The following is an 18,033-nucleotide window of genomic DNA, read 5'->3' as shown; positions in this document are numbered from 1 at the left end:
AAAATTATAATTGTACTATTATTACATAATTCGTTATTAATTTTGTAAAAATTAAATTATTATTAATATGAATATTATGAATTCTATTATAATTAATTTTCTACTCTTAAGATTTTTTATAAATTTATTATATAATTTCGTTATTTTAACTATTTAAAATTTTGCATGTTACATATTTTGTTATTTAAATATTGAAATAATATGTAAAATATTTTAAAATTTTCGTTATTTGAATTTTATTTATTTTACTGTTATTACATAATATTAAATATTTTGTTATATTATTTAGCTATTTTAATGTTTTTAATTTAAGATTTTTAGTTATTGAAATATTTAATTAATGTTACTCAAATAATAAAAATTTAACATTAAAAAATAAAACATTATTAATTGAGATAACGCCATGTTAATTTCATCAAGAGAGCTCTATTCATAAGTGGAGTCCGCCGGATCACGTGTCGACGAGAATTCTGTCTATCCCAACCCACAATACATTACCTCCTGTGAATTGGAAACATCTCCCTCTGTATTATATTATGCAAAAAATGAGATATTCTCCATGTGTGATTTCAATAAACATAAACAGTTCTTGTGGACAGGAGATCTGGACTATCATAAATGAGACGTCTTTAAAGCCAAGACCTCCCGACTCCTGTGAATCTGTGTTGCATAAAACTAGACCATGCACATAGATAGAACCATATAAGCATGACCTGCAAGAAATAGATAGATAGATAGATAGGGCGGATAAAGTAGAATGTATAAGTATATAGATCATCCAACATGTGAAAGTGTCGTTTATTTCCATTCTGCCGGGCAGGACCGAATCCTCTCCACCAAAAAGACTAGACCACTTATATTTCCGACACGGTGTAAGTAATAAGAATTTTACTGATTTAGCATAATTGATTTCTTGTCCCGACCATGCACAATACAAATCAAGTGTCTCCTTTATAGTGTTTACTTCCCAAAGATCACCACGTCCAAGAATTAGGTCTCATAGACTTTCTTTTCTTAAATATTTACTTTTCACCACCTTTACCTAGATGTTATTTTCTTCACACAGGATTTTCCATCTAAATTTACCCAAGCTAGCTTCATTCATCCACTACCCCTATTTCTTTGAGTACAAACTCTTTTTCAATTAAGTTTTTACCATTATCTTTGTTCCAAAGAAAATTCCTTTGCATTCTACCAACTTCCTCAATAGTATTTTGAGGACCACTCACCGAATTCAACAAAGTCAGTCTCCCAACTAACGATAATGTTTTCTTTTTCTAGCCAAATAGTCTTTTGCTAACATTCTCATTTAAGTTTGTAAAAGTATTCTTTGCGACCCTTGAGTTGATAATAGGGGCTCCTAAATAATTCTTAGACCCAGAATGAATAGGAATATTTAAAATTCGAGCAACAATTTTCTAGAACCTATTAGGGGTGTTGCAAGAAAATTGAACCGAAGATTTACTGAAATTTGGACTCTGACTAGAAGCCATGGTATACTCCAACATAATTTCTCTAATTTTCAGCCTTACATTTACAAGATTGGGATTTTTGGGCATTCCTTGGAAGTTCTACACCCAATCGGGTTTCTAGGCTCATTAGCTTCTTTCTCAAGCTTTCTAGCTAAAGCCTCCGCATAAAGGGAAAAAAGGTATGGAGAGAGAGGATCACCTTGTCTAATACCTCTGGTAGGTTTAAACTCTCTAGAAGGTGTGACATTATTAAGAATCTGAAAGGAGACAGTCTTGATACACGCCATCACCCAACCAATCCATTTATGATAGAACCTAAATTTCCTTAGGATTTCCTCAATAAAATCCCATTCTAACCTATCATAAACTTTCTCCATGTCAACCTTGTAGGCCATAATTCCCTTCTTGTCTTTTTTTTTTTTTTTTTTCTCTTTCTCATGGAGTGGAACATTTTATGAGCAATTAAGATGTTATCATTGATTTGTCTATTAGGCTGCATTTGGTTGCAATGCAAACACAAATATGTATATTACATATTTACCCATTTTTCGGTTCATGAATAAAAATATGATTCACACAAAATTGTATCAAAAAAATAGGTATAGTAATGCTTTCTTCTCAGAGTACAAAAGTGCCAGAAAATACATTTTTATTCTAATAATCATTACTTTTTTACGTATCAAACAAATGCTCACAAACGCGAACCGGAATACATAAATACCCCAGTTCGGCATTTGTATTGCAAACAAACGGAGCCTTAGGCACAAAAGCACTTTGGTAAAGGGAAATTAAATTATCAAGGAATGATTTTATCCTATTCACCAAAATTTTTGAGATGACTTTATAAATCACAGTACATAAACTAATAGGTTTGTCATTATTAATAGTCTATGGATTCTCTACTTACGGGATAAGAGATATGAAAGTTTTATTCAGAATGGGGCACAATGTCTCAGTGTAGAAGGACTTAATAGTCCTACAAAAGTCTTCCTTTACAATATTCTAGAACTTCTTAATAAATATGGCATTAAGTCCATTTGGACATGGAGCTTTGAGGTCCCCAATAGTTTGGAGGGAATCAAAGATTTCCCTGTTAGAAACCTCTTTGATAATAAATTTATTCTACTCCTCAGAAACTTTCCTTGAAATCTCCTAAATGAAATCAGCGACCCCTTGAGCACCCTAACCTTTAAACCTCTTTTCAAACTCATGACTAAACTAATTTGCAATCTGTAAGTGATTTTCAATTTTTTTACCTTCTTGGTTAAATACATAGGTGATTATGTTTCTAGCTCTTCTAATAGTAGTTGTTACCTAAAAGAATCTTTTATTTCTGTCGTCAAAATTGATCCAGTCAAATCTAGATTTCTGAGCCTAATAAACTTCTTCTTTCAAGAGAATATTATTGAATTGTTTTTGAAGGGCCAGTTCCAAATTCTTTAGAGCTCTATCATTTTCTTCATTGATTAATTGAAATTGGACTTTCTCAAGAGCTGAGATGATGTCTTGCTTTTTTTTAAAAAATATTCTCAAACTATGATTTATTCCATTTTCTTACGCTACAAACAAGATTATTTCTTTTCCTAAAAAATTTATTGCTCTAGATCCATCCGAATTGATATTCCAAGTTTGATTCACTATCTATTCAATGTTCGGATCTAGACACCACATATCTTTAAATTTGAATGGCTTCGGTCTATAGCTTTGATTAGCATTAGTAACAAGCACCAATGGGGAATGATCTCAAGCCATGAATGGGAGATTTCTAAGAAGGGCTGAAGGAAACAAGTGTCTCCAATCATCATTCACTAAGGCCCAATCAAGCTTCTCCCATATAGTTTTGCTTTTCCACGTAAAAGGTTGCCCTTCATTTCTAATTCCATAAGCTCACACTCAAGAAAAAGATCATTAAAATCTTTTGTTTGACTAAGCCTCACTTCCCTCCCTCTTTTATTTTCTCTTGACCTAAAAGTGTTGAAGTCTCCAATGAGAAAAGCCAAGGGGTATTAGAATTCATAGCAATTTCCTTAATCTAGATTTTCCTCTTCTTCTCTCCCCACCTTATAAGTGATAAAATCAAATTTTCTTCCTAGAAGAGGAATTGTCCTCAGTATCTGGAATACCACAATAACAAATAAGGTAATTTCAAATCTCTTGTCATAGAGACCAATATATTGGTCACTTTTGCATCCTGGTATATTGACTCTGGGCTTCCACTCATGTATGTAACACATTGCAAGGGTTCAAGAAAAGTAAAAGGCTGAATGGTGACAAGGTCGTACTTTACTTTGGGATGACTACAAATGTTGCAGCTACTGCTATAGGAACAACAGATTTAATTTTTAGAAAATGAATTGTTATATTAAAAGATTGTCTTTATGTACCTTTACTTAGAAAAAATCTGATTTTATTTTCTAAGTTGTGTAAGGATGATTATTCTATTTTGTTTAGTAATAAGATTACAATTAAATTGAATAAAAAATTTCTTATTCACAGAGAACTTGAGAATGGCCTTTATGTTCTCCATCATTCTCTAGAAACAAATGTGACTGAAACTGTATGGAACACATCCCCAAGAAAAGAACACGTGATACAGTTAATCTCAAGTGCCTATGGCATTACCGACTTGGCCATGCTAATATAGAACGTATCACAAGATTGGTAAAGGATGGTCCTCTAGATTTTCTCACTATTGAAGTCCTACTAACTTGTGAGCCTTGCTTCTAAGGCAAATGGAAAAGATGCCATTTAAAGGTATACCTCAAAAAAGTACAGACACACTTAACCTTATACATATTGATGTATGTGGCCCCATGAATGTTAGGACACAGAACCAATACTATAATTTCATAACTTTCATTGATGATTATTCTTAGTATGGTTACGTGTACCTAATGAGACATAAGTCTAAATCCTTTGAAAAGTTTAAAGAGTTTAGACAAGAAGTTGAGAAATAGTTGGGGAGATAGATCAAAATCCTTCAATTAGATCGATGAGGTGAATATCTCTCCGATGAATTCAGGGACTACTTAAATGACAATGAAATTATATAACAATTATATCCTCTTGTTACACCACAATCAAATGGTGCGTTAGAGAGAAGAAATCAGACTCTATTAAGTATGGTTTGATCACTCTTCATTCATTTAGAGTTATACATATACTTTTGAGGGCATGCATTGGAGACTACAATTTACGTGTTGAATTGGGTTCCAACCAAGTTAATTCCTAAGACTCCTTATGAGCTATGAACTGGCAAGAAACCAAGTGTAAGACACTTGAAAATATGGGGTTATCCAACACATGCAAAAAGACAAGTGTAGACAAATTGGAATCCAAAATCAATCATTGCCTGTTTGTAAACTATCCCTAAGGACTTCGTAGGGTAACTCTTCTTCTATGACCCTTAAGAAATTGTTCTTGATGAAGAGAGCTCATGAGTAGTGGGAGATAACCCATAGATTCTAGATAATAATATCCAACTTAGAAGATCTACCCAGGTTTTTAGATCACTAGTTCGTTATGACTATGATTGAGAATATTCCTTGATGGAAGCTACGAACAATAAGGAAGATCTTGTGACTTATACAAAAGCTTTGTTGGGCATAGACTCCTTGAAGTGGGTAGATGCCATGAAAGTTGAGATGGACTCAATGAAAATCAACAGAGTTTGGACTCTCGTAGACCCACCCCTAGGGTGAAAGCAATCGGTTGCAAGTGGATCTACAAGAGGAAAAAGGGCCCTAATGGAAAGGTTGAGACCTATGAATATTGGCTTGTAGCGAAAGGGTACAATCAGAAAGTAGTCGATTATGAGGAAACCTTCTCGCTTGTGGCCATGCTTCCAGAAGTTGGAACATCTGATTTGACTCAATAGTCAAATAGTTTGATTTTGAGTAGAATCCGAATGAACCCTGTGTTTACAAAATGACAATGGGAGATTGAGTCACTCTCTCTAAAGGAACATTACCTAAGACCTCTAAGGAGATTGAGGACATGAGAGAGGTTCCTTATGCTTCAGCCTTAGGGAGTATCATGTATGCTATGTTGTGTATTCGACCAGACATTACTCAAGCGTTAGTATTGTAAGTAGATATCGATCATACCCAGGAAAAGAGCATTGGATTGTTGTAAAAACATACTAAAATACGTATAGAGGATTAAAGACTTTTGTCTTATCTTTGATGGTAGTTCACTATAGATGGTCAGTTATGTTGATGTCGACTTCCGGCTTGACCCAGATGATAAAAAGTCTATATGTGGATACTTTAGAACCTTGTGTAGTAAATAGTCCATGACCGAAGCCAAGCACACTATCGTGAGATTGCCTAATAAATAGTATGGATGAAGAAAATCATCTTGCAATTTGGAATCCTACCATATCACCCATTCCACTATTGTATATAACATTGGATCTACGGGAGATTGTTAGTAGAGAGGACGTCCAAATTTAGAAGGTAGCATCAATAGAGAATGTGGTAGATCCATTGACAAAGTCACTAACACAGAAAGCGTTTGAGAAACACGTGGACAGTTTGAAACTAAGGCTTGTACCCAATTGGACTTAAGTGCAAGTGGGAGTTGTTAGACAGTGTATGCCCTTAGATCCAATTAGATTGATGTATAGATGCATTTACTGTAAATGAATAAAAGTGCATTATTGTTTCATGTTGATATTGGTACATTTCTGTGAAATTACCCCTTAAACTAAACACTTATGAGACTCATGTTAGTTTAGAATGTCTTTAGCCGTTGAATAGATTTGGAGAGTTTATCTTACCAAGGCTAATATTGATGTGTTTGGATGAAACACTAAACCCAAACCATTTTTCAGTTATGCCCTAGACCTTGGAGATTGTTAGGGAAAACTAGAAAGTTACACATAACCCCTAGACTTGATTATGGTATTGCACTGGGTGTTGGATTGAGTTGTCTTTGATTTGCCAGTCAGTGAGATCCATTAAGGGTCAAAACTTGGGTATTTTGGTGCAGTTTAAGAATTCATCTGAGTGGATGATCATAGTGATAGGATCGTCCCCTTTGTTGAACAAAGTGAATGATAGGGCTTACACTCTCTCTGATGGAAACCTAAACTGCAGGCAGTGGATTTCAACTGTGTTTAAGATTTGGTTTTGCGATATATATATATATATATATATTGTTTTATGAAAAATGTTTCCAAAAAGGTTTTAATTTTCAGGATCCATCCGAGCAGAGAGTGTAATATTGTACTTTGCAGCCAAGGGAGAGGTTCTTCCCTGTTGGGCAGTATTTGATCATTATGGGTCAAGAGGTTAAGTGTAAGAGATCATTAAGGGCTAATTACCTAATAGACTTTATCTTACTTAAATCCATTATCCTTGGGTCTTCATAGGATGACTAAATCCAAAGATCATTTAAGTGTAAATGTTAGGCCCATATTGAGCCCATAGTGATGTGCTCAGGGGTTCATTGCATTTAGCAGTGAATTTAGCTAAGCTTTTTCATAGATGTTAGGTCGAACCCATGTGGACTTATGTGAGGTCATTGTGGGGTCCCACACTATACAAATCATACCTAAATTGGCCAAGTAGCACCCTTAGGTCATGAACCTTATATCTGATGGGTCTAAGGCCCATAATTAATATGATTAATTTAGTTGTCACATGACAGCTTAAGTTGTCTTGTGACATGGGGCGAATCTAGGTTTGGATCTATGTATGGAGCACCAAATCTTATATAAAGATAAGATATATCTCTAATTAGAGTCCAATCTGATTTAGATCTAGACTATCTCCTAATTAGATTAGGAGATAGCTCCATAAGAGATTATAAAAGAGGAGGGTGCTGACTAGTTCAAGACAGTTTCATATTTTTGTAGTTTCTAGTTCTCTCTACACCCTTTTATCTCCAGGTTTTTCCCAGTTCGACCTCAGCTATCTAGGATTGTTTTAGATAAGTTTTACTCTAATTTGTTGCAAGAAAAATTCAGGGAATATCAGACTCACCTTCCCTAGTTCGATCCAAGCTGTTGGGTTGTAGTTTTGCTGAAAATTGTGTTGCTAAATCAGCTTCACCTACACATTGCACCATCTTTAGTTTTGGTACTGATTTGGGCGTGAACTTCCACCTTGGGATCTGCATTTGTGGTATCCATATCAGGTATAAATCTCCCTCATTGATTGGTTTTAAAATTGATTTGGTTCAATGCAAGACCAATCCTAACAAATGTAGTTTTCAAAATATAGGGAATTCGATTCCCAGAAGGATTAGGAAATTTTTGAAATTTCTCCTATCCATCTAGTATGGTTCAGCCATACATATGGTAGATCATAACCCTTCCAATACTCATTTCTGTATCGTTTTTCCTTAGGAAATTTTTTGACAATGATGGGTATTATTTCAACCCCACCTTTTTATTGCTAATTTTTTCACTTCTTCCATTCTTTCTCTCATGCTGGATTTCTGCCAGCTTTACCATTCCTACATTATTAGTAGAGGAAGGTTGAACCTTTTGCAAATACGAAGGGGCTGGCTTTCCCTTAATTCATAGCATTGTCAACTTTTTTCGCATTCATCTCATTTAACTTCAACTCAATAGACCTCTGGATTCGTTTTTCTTTTTAAAACCTTTCACACCCATTTCAACTAAAGTTCTATGGAAATAAAGCTGAAAGCCAAAAACTTTTCAAGTAAAATCTACACCTATCAAAACAAATGTAAAAAGGTCAGAAAAGTCTTAGTTAAACCGCTTCCAGATCAAAGCGGCAAACGAAGACCCCACCTTCACAAGCTAAATCCCACCAGAGGCCAAAAAGCTAATCATTAGACTTACCTTCACTCTTAAGTAGCAATCAGAGGCCAAAAAGCTTACCACACCCTCAATTTTACACAGAGAGATCGAATAGCCATGTGTTGAGAAAGAGCGTGGAAGAAGAAATTGGCTCCGTGAAGGAACGCGATGACTCCCATACAACCCAATGAAAGAAGGCACTTTGAAAAGATGATATGATATTTGTTCAAATGGACCTTCAATCTGATTGCAATAATCTTATATGAAACATTATTGAGTGCAACCGAGCGAAAATCAACCGGTGTCTCAACATTATCATTTATGGGGATCAACACCAATAAATATTATTCTCTATTGTTTTTGAACTCATGAGTGAGTCTTGAGCTTTGGCCCGTTTATATTATTCTCTTCTCCCTAACAAAAGTTTTTATTGCTCTTCAAAACAAAGGAGAGAAATTAAGGGTCCGTTTGGTTTGCAATCAGAATTAGAATCCGAATCCCTTGGAATTGAAATCAAAATGGTCGATTCCTCCTACCTGTTTGGTTTAGGCAAGAATCAGAATCTGATTCTGATTTATGTTATTTGGTTCATTAAGAGTTTGGAATTCAAATCAGTCATGATTTTCAATTTTACTCCTAATAAAAATAAAAAAAGCATGAAAATATTAAAAAAATTATAGAAATTTACAAAAATTTTGTTGAAGTTCTCCGCTTAAGTCAGGTTAGGCCAATTTGGTCAAACCTTATAAGCCGGAATCAATGTTAAACAATGTTATAAAATAATATATTAATTAAAAATATGATAAAATTATATTTGTTATTTTAATTTGTCTTCAAAATGTTAATAATTGAATTCAAATATTAATATTATAAAAAAATAATATTAAAATTAATTAAGATAATATTTATAAAATGCTAATATTATTCATATTATAAAAAATATTAATAAGCACTTCAGGGAAAAACATTAGAGTGAATGACCCCATGAATAGCAAGAATAAGCAGTGGTGATGTTCATCGGACCATCATCACCACCACCAATTGGACATGGTAACAAATCTAGAACAAACCCTACACAAGGTTGCATCATCATGACTCAAGAAGAGGGGACAATCACTCCCATTGCCATCATTGTCATCAACGGCGGTCGAAGCCAGAAACAAAACCATTGCCATCATCATCACCCTCCATTCCTCCCTCCCCCCTCTCTCTCCCCTCCAATCCTTCACTGTGCTTATCCTCGAAGTCTCCCAAGTCTTGTTTCTATAAGATCAACACCAAAGCAACCCACTCTACCCTCCGATCATCTGCATCATCAACCTCAACATATCAATCGATGACCTAGAAGTTGATCATTTCCAATCAAATGCAAACACCGCCATTTTCGGGCTCATTGATTCAATTTCATTGTGGTTTGGTCTGGCAGTAATAGATAAAAGACAGGGAGGAATGAAAAAGAGTGTAAGAGAGAGGAGAGGAAGAAAAAGAAGAGGAGAGGAGAGAAAGCAAAATCAATAGTGATTTACCTTGCCGTTGCTAGAGCTTAAGTCCAAACTTGTTTTTCAAACTTCAACTACAAAGAGAGAGGGATGGGAGATGAGGGAGAGAGGGTTAGAAAGTTGAAATCAGGTAATGAGAAGGGTTTGAGGGATTTTCGTTTTATTTTTATTTTTATTTTTTAAGAAGTGGGAAAATTTTTTTGGTGGATAAATGATTTTCATTAAAATAGAGAAAGAACATACAACAGAGACAGGCACAAACATACACTCCATCTAAACATAAATAAGAAAGAAACATACTGAAAAAAGATAAAGACAAAGAAACTAAAGACCCTAGACACAGAAACCTACTAAAACCTTTTACTAAATGTCAAGTCCATATTAACTACCAATGAGAGACAAAAAGGACTTGTAGAAAGAGATTTAAAAGCCCCTAAAAAACTACATTTGGTCACCACATGAGTTGCTTGATTTGCTTTTCTCGAACAGTACTGAACTTTGTATTTCCTTCTAGATATGATTACTTAGATATCCTTACAACAAAAGAGGATGTTTGGGTCTTCATAACCTGTTGTATCATTGATCGTTTTAACAAGATAATCACAATCAAATTCAAAACACAGATTTGTGAGGTTCATTCCATCTGCAAAAACAATTGCTTCTAGAATGGCTTGAGCTTCCGCTTTGAGAGGCAATGAAGCTTTACTTGGACCAAACCCCACACCCCAGCAACAACATTGATAATCTCTAATTATGAAACCAAAAGAATCCTATCCAGTTGCCTCCAAAAAACCACCATCAACATTGATTTTCATAACCTCCTAACTTGGTGGTAATAAAAAAAAGTTCTTCTTGAGCTTTCTACTCTTGGAAGAGTTTTCTAATCTCTATTGCCAGAGATGATATCTCTTCGCTATTGACCTGCAAATAAAAGAGATGACTACCAGAGGATTTGTATTATCATTCTCAAAATAATAAGCATTTCTATCTTTCCAAATTCCCCACAACACTAGAGAAATTTATGCTAATTTGTCCTGTTGGGTCATTCCTAGCTGAAGGGAAATATTCATAAACCAATCTTTGAAGACTAAGAAGTTCTGGCCATAACTTGGATTAATGCCACACCCCGAACCCAACTAAATACATCTTGATTTATCACATAGGAGAAATGCATGTAGGATTGACTCGGGTTCTTTTCCACATCTTTCATAAGTACTAGATATTTCTAGACCTCTTTTTGCAACATTTTCTTTGACTGCTAATCCATTTACACATCTCCATAAGAAGTGTTTGATTTTTGGTTCAATTGGGAGACCCCAGACAAGTGTCCAAAATTTTTTATTTTGATTTGATTCTTCATTATATTCTATCATTTCTTCTTGCAATTGTTTTGCTAAGAAGTAAGTAGATTTAACAGAGAATTTTCCATTATTGCTCCCCATCCAAATTAATTTATCATCCCATGGGTTTGAAGGAATTTCTATTTCAATGATTTTTGGGGCAAATGTAGAGGGGATACAGGTGGTTATTATTTCAGTGTTCCAACTTCTATTGTCTTGATTGATTAAATCTGCCACTCGGCACTCAGACATTCTCACTATTTTCCTGTCTTGGCCCCATTAATTTGAAACCATTCATATTTGGAATCCATAGATCATTCCAAATTTTAATACTGGTGCCACTACCAACTTTCTAGCAGATACTTTTTTCCAAAAATTTTCTCCCTTCCAAAATGCTCTTCCACCCCCATGAAGGCTGGTTTTTGAGCTTTGCATGGGTAAAATGGTGCTCAGGATAATACTTAGCTTTTAGCACTCTTGCCCATAAAAGCTTGTGGAATCAGAACAAAGTCTCCAAGCTAATTTAGCAAGCATAGCAAGATTAAAAGCCCTAGGATCTTTGAAACCTAACCCCTCATTTGATTTGTTTTTTCAGATCTGATTCCAGTTTACCCATCTTATCTTTCACTTATCTTCTTTATTTTCCCACTAGAAGGATTTTTCGCTTTTTGTTAGTGAGTTACATATGCTCTCGGGGAGTAGGAAGCAAGACATATAGTAGGTTGGGATTACAATCAAGACTGATTTTACAAGGACTTCTTTTCTTGCTTGAGATAGCAGAGATCCCCTCCATCCTTTGGCTTTATTTGTAACCCTCTCAGCAATATACTCAAAAATCTTATTCTTTTTTCTACTTTCAAGGAGATGAAAACCTAAATAGATAGATGGTTTGTCCACTTTTTTTTTTTTTAATTTTTAACACATTTTATACCATCTTCTTTAATTTAGGGTGCATGTTTTTGTTGTAGAAAACCTTAGATTTTTGGTAATTCACCTGTTGTCTAGAGGCTCTCTCAAATAGGGGGATGACTTCCAGCAAAGTACTAGCTTCCTTAAAATTTGCTTTTGAGAAAAAATAATTGTCATCTACAAAAAACAAATGAGATAAGGTTGGAGCTAGTTTGTAGATTTTGATGCCAGAGAACTCTTTTTGGGTCACTTTCTATTTGATGATGGATGAGAACACTTCTAAGCATAAGAGAAAAAAGGTAGGGGGATAGGGGATCTCCTTGTCTTAAACGCCTTTGAGGGTAAATTTTTTTTTAAGGGGAGCCATTTATTAAGAACTGGTAAGTAACTATGGAAACACAATTCATAATCTAGGAAATGAACTTTTCCCCAAAGCCCATTTTCTCCATGGTTTGTTTTAGGAATTCCTATTCCACTCTATCATAAGCTTTACTCATATCTAGTTCAATTGCCATGAAGCCAATTTTTCATTTTGTATGATTCATGTAATGCATAACTTCATGAGCAATTAAAATATTGTTAGAAATGACTCTCTCAGGAATGAAAGCATTTTGATTTTCTGAGATGATATTCTTCAAAATTGGTTTCAACCTATTTACTAAAATTTTTGCAATTATCTTGTAAACAGTATTATAGAGACTAATTGGCCTAAATTGGAGTGCATTTTTTGGATTTTTTTTTTTATTTTAGGGATTAGTGCTATAAAGGTTGAGTTGAGGCTTCTGCTCATCTCACCTATGCTGAAGAATTTTCTAACATCCCTTACCACATCCTCCTTCACAAGTTCCCAAAAAGATTGGAAAAAGAGATTTGGGAATCCATCTGTCCCCAGAGCTTTCCTAGGGAACATTTGGAATAAGGCTTCTTTAATCTCTTCTTCTAATATCTCTTTTTCTAGGCTTTGATTGTTTCTTCATTTATTATTGGTTGGATTCCTTGCATGATTATACCAATTTCTATATGACAGGAGGATGTATAAATTTGCTAGAAACGATTTTCCAAAATATTTTGAATATTTTCTTGACCCTCAAACCATTCTCCTCTTTCATTTTTCAGCTTTAAAATCCTATTTTTTACTCTCCTTCTGATTGTTTGGTTATGGAAAAACCTTGTGTTTCTATCCCCAAAATTGATCCAGTTTACACTAGCTTTCCGAGCCCACATAATTTCTTCTCTTCTTATCCATTCATCTAAGCTCTTTTCAATTTGATTGACCCTTTCTTTGTCATAATTTGGTCCTTTCTTTTCTTTCTCTCTAGTAAGCTCTCCTCTTAGATTTTCAATTCACCATTGGACTTTCCCAAAATCTTTTTTGTTCCATTTCCTTAGAATTTTAATTAGTTGTCCACATTTTCTTGGAACAATGAACTCAACTTGGTTGCCTTGCTTTTCAGTCCAAATTTCCTTAATAACATTTGCGCAGGTTTTATGAGTAAGCCGCATTTCTTTAAACCTGAAAGGCTTTCTGATTTTAAAAGTTTTTGGGTTGGTGTCTAGGCATATTGGAAGGTGATTTGAGCCATGGTTTGTAAGAACAATAATTTTTGCATCAGGGAAGTTTTCTTTCCACTCTAGATTACAAAGCCCTCTATCTAATTTTTCTGTTATATTTGCTTCCTTATCCCTTTTATTGTTCCAAGTATATTTCGGCCCTGAGCTTAGGATCTCTTCTAAACCCCAATCATGCATAATAGCTCTATTTCTTCTAACTTCACTAACCCTAATTGCTTTTCCCCTTATTTTATCATCCAAGTTAAACAACATATTAAAATCTCCAATACAACACCAAAATCCCCTTATTCTATCAACTAAATTATTTATTTTTCAATGAATTGCATTCTTTTGCTCTTTTCAGGCTCTCCATATATGAAGGTACAGTTCCACTCTTTACCATTACTATCTTTAGAAAGTTTGGTGTGAATTAGGTTTTTATCTGTTGCTAAGACTTGGATATTCAAGCTCTTATCCCAAAAAAGAGCTAGCCTTCCTGTTAAACATCTAGCATCAACACCCCAGCAATTCCAAAATTTTCAGCAATTAAACTACTTCGTACAATCTAATAGACTACATTTAGTTTTACAGAAAAAGATAATTTGGGCTTTATTCTTCCTCTAGGCTTCTTTTGCTGATCAAACTGTCAAGGGGGAACCCACACCCTAGCAGTTCCAGCAGAGGACTCTCATTTCCATAGAGGGAGTTGTTATGGGTCAACTCCCACAAGCCCAAATAATTCCACTTTTGTTAATCCTTTAGAAACCAATAATTTTTGGCATTTTTGAAAATTTTTAATGTCCTTTTCTCTTATTTTTATTTTTTGATTTACTAACCAATGATGGAAAAAAGTTTTTTATTTTCAGCTCCAAGAAAAGTAATTCTCCTATTCTAAGTTTTAACTTTTTTGCCATTTTTATTTTTGTTTTGATTTTGCAAGAATTTCTTTAAGTCTGATCTCCATCCCTTACTTTTATTTCCTAAATCGGTTTTCCATATATTCATCTTATTATTGCATTCTCTTATCACAAACTGCTCTCATTTTTCTTTTTTCTTTATGCTCAACATATTTCTGCTTTCTCTTTTCATTCTAAGTTCATATTTTTTCCCTTTTTTCTTCCAACATTTTTTCCATCCATTTTCTTTCTTTTGTTTGAAACCTACGTTTTCTTCTATATTTTTAGAGTTTTTTGCTGTACCAAAATTATAAAGAACATATGGCCACATATCTATAGATTGATCATTATGATAACAAAAAAATTGCACATAATCTTCTTTCTGGGTTCGGCATACCTATTCACAGTTTGTCATCCAGATCCAATTTGTTGTCTTTGGTGTTTGCTACTCAACGTCTCCTTTGAAGTAGCTGAGAATCTCCTCTTCTATACCCTCCAGTCCATGCTCTTCATCATTTTGCTCTCATTTCCTGCGTTTGGTTCCTCCCTCCTCTTCTTCCTCCATATTCATTTGTTTGCTCCTCTTTTCTCTACAAATTTCTGTGAACAAGGGAGAAACTAGGGCATTTTCCCCTCTTTTCTTATTTGGGTTTGGATCCATGTCATTCAGATCCTCCTAATTGCCCATATTTGCCACATCCCTCCATATACCTTCTTCTAGTATACTTCGGTTGTCTTCTCTTTCTTCATAATTCCTCTATTCTCATACGAAACCTCTGCTTCCTCATTTGCCTGTTCTCCAAGATAAAAAACCCGCTTTTCTTTCTTGTCTACACAACCATCCTCCATCCTTTTCATATGAGGTAATGCATGTAAAGCTAGACACGTCTTACCTCTTCTGTTGATTTCAGGACTGATTTCTATCTTGTTCCCTACAAAATATCTTGGAAAGGAAAGACTTACTTGACTAGGACTACAGTTTCTTCTACTCCACGCCTCCTTACATCTGCTTGAGCTTTCTTGTCGGAAATAGGTTGTTGGAGACAGTAATATGTTGAAATTCTGGTGGACTTCTTTTATTATTGTTATCCCCTTTTATATGTCGAAATCTTCAGTGAACAATCTTCTTCTAACTAGAGTTTTAATCTTTTGCTGAAGTGCTGAGCCATCTTCCTTTGCATCTTTGGTTTGAGTTCTAGTTTTGCCCTCAGTTGGCACTCCATTTTTAGGCATCTCATTTCTTGGCTTCATCAAGCTTGTCTCCCTGTTTTGTGCTTTTTCCTATTGGGCTTGGTTCTCAGTTTTCTTCTTCTTTTGTTCTTTCATTTTCTTTTCAAGATTTAAGAACTGATCATCTTCCTGCCCAACTCCGGCTCTCAACCATGGTCCATAGCCAATGAAACCCTTAGATGCCTCCAAGCTTTGTTCCCCCAACTTTAAGGAGTGGGAATGGGATTTCGATTCTTGGGGGTGGATTGATTCCCTCAAATGGGGGATTGTCATTCCACCCAAAAGGGAAATCGGATTCCAATTCCACCCAACCAAACACCTGGAATTATTCTGATTCCAATTCTAGATATTCTGAAATCATTCCGGTTCCTGCAAACCAAACAGGGCCTAAGAAAAATTGTTGAATAAATTTCACTAGTTCATGACCACAAACATTAGATCCTTGTTGATAAAAAATAGCATGTAAGCCATCTGAGCCAAGTGCTTTTGTGGGCCCAATAGAGAATAAAGTGACTTGACCTCATGGGAAGTAGGCATGCTACAGAGTGTTGCATTTTTATCAGCTTCAGTCATAATTGGTGGAAATAAAGTCTAATCGACTAAGAGAAAAGGCTATGTAACGATGTAAATATGGTTTCAAAGTGAGATAAAATCATTGTGACCATTGCATCATGATCGTCAACCCACTGGCTAGAGGAAGATTTCAGTTTGAAGATGAAAAAAATATAGGATTCGTTTGGTTTGCGGTCAGAATCAGAATCAAAATCGAAATCCTTTAAATTTGAAATCGGAATGGTCTATTCCCATAGTCTGTTTGATTCAGACAGGAATGAAAATGGGAATTGAAATCAGTAAGAATGAGATATAATTCCCTAAGGAGGGGCAGGGAATGGCCATTCCAGCAAAAATGGGAATGTCCGATTCCGCCCAACCAAACAGTTGGAATCGAGTAGCCCATTTTGATTTCGATTCCACCCCTAGTATTCTGATCACTGGCAGACCAATAACATCTAGATCAAATGCTCCATTAAGCTTCTTCCTTATCAAGAAGAGTATCTAGGTGGTGGTTAAGATAAAATAGCTCATTTAAATCAGTAGGGATGGAGAGGATTCAACAAATTTAATTTGCTCCACTACCACCTCAGAAATCTGTACATGTTGTTGCTCACAATGCAGCAGTTTCTGTTTACATTGGTCACTCTTCATTAGAAAATTGCCATGTGAGTTAGTCCAAAAGGAGCGCATGGTTTCAGTATAATCACGTTCTTGCAACCAAACAGTTTCAAAACGATGTATATGGTGGTCTCGCCCTCCTTTGAGGTTCAGAGGTTGATAATAATATGGGTCAGTGTGATCACTACCTATAATGGGTAAATGAAGGACCTTAGCACGAGGGAACAGTTGGACACCAGTTTGGGTTTGCTAGAACCCTATCTAAACGATCCAGAATAGGGTTTGAATTAAATCTTTTATTGAAACCATGTATACATAGGTCTCCCAGTACTAGGGTTTCCTTATCTTTCCTTTCTTTGTCCCCACCTTTTCCTTTATATTCAAACCAAACACAGCCTAAAAGCCTTCCAACTTTTCACTATCGGAATTGCAGAAGAACCCTCCTCCCCAAAGATGGTACATGGTAGCAGCAATTAAGTTTTGCAGAAGAGAAGAATAGGAATATCTGCACACTAGTGAGGAGTAAGAATATTCACCAAAGGAAGAGCTAGGGTGTTGGCCAGAGCTAAACTTTTAATATTGCAGAGAAACGATCAGACCGAGTGCTAGTGGCACATTTATGTCACATTGAGCTGATTCTTTGGTGCGACAATATAGATCTAGCACCAATCCTATTGATTATGATGTACGTATCAAGCATATTGATACGTTTGTACTCGGATAGGCACAAAACTTATTTGAAGTGCGTTATCTGGCCCATCATTTAAAGGGCCAATATTCAATTTATGGCCCACCATTTGTATTCGGATTCGGATATTTATATTATATTTTTGTATATATGTTTTATTAATTATTTTTTATAAAAAAATATATATGATAGAAATAATTGAAAAGATATTTATATTTTTTATTTTTTTAATTATATTATATATATATATATATATATTTTTTTAATAATTTATTAATTTTTTCAAGAAATTTAAATCTTAATAATGTCGGATCGAATTCAATATACTCTCATTCAAATCTGATTTGATCCGTTTGCTTCCCTAAGTTGAGTGGGCATAGACCAGGGCAATTGGTCAAAACAATCGTGAGTCGAGATAATTTACAATGGGCCCAGGCTGGGCATAGGCCCAGTTTCAACCAAAGGGACCATGCCCCTAAGCTCCCAGACATACTGAAATTGGG

The sequence above is a fragment of the Nelumbo lutea genome, chromosome 3 (genome assembly GCF_056320005.1).
Source record: "Nelumbo lutea isolate HS-2025 chromosome 3, American lotus-T2T, whole genome shotgun sequence".
Classification (NCBI taxonomy): domain Eukaryota; kingdom Viridiplantae; phylum Streptophyta; class Magnoliopsida; order Proteales; family Nelumbonaceae; genus Nelumbo; species Nelumbo lutea.
The sequence above is the reverse complement of the archived record's forward strand: the minus strand, read 5'-3'. Positions refer to the sequence as shown.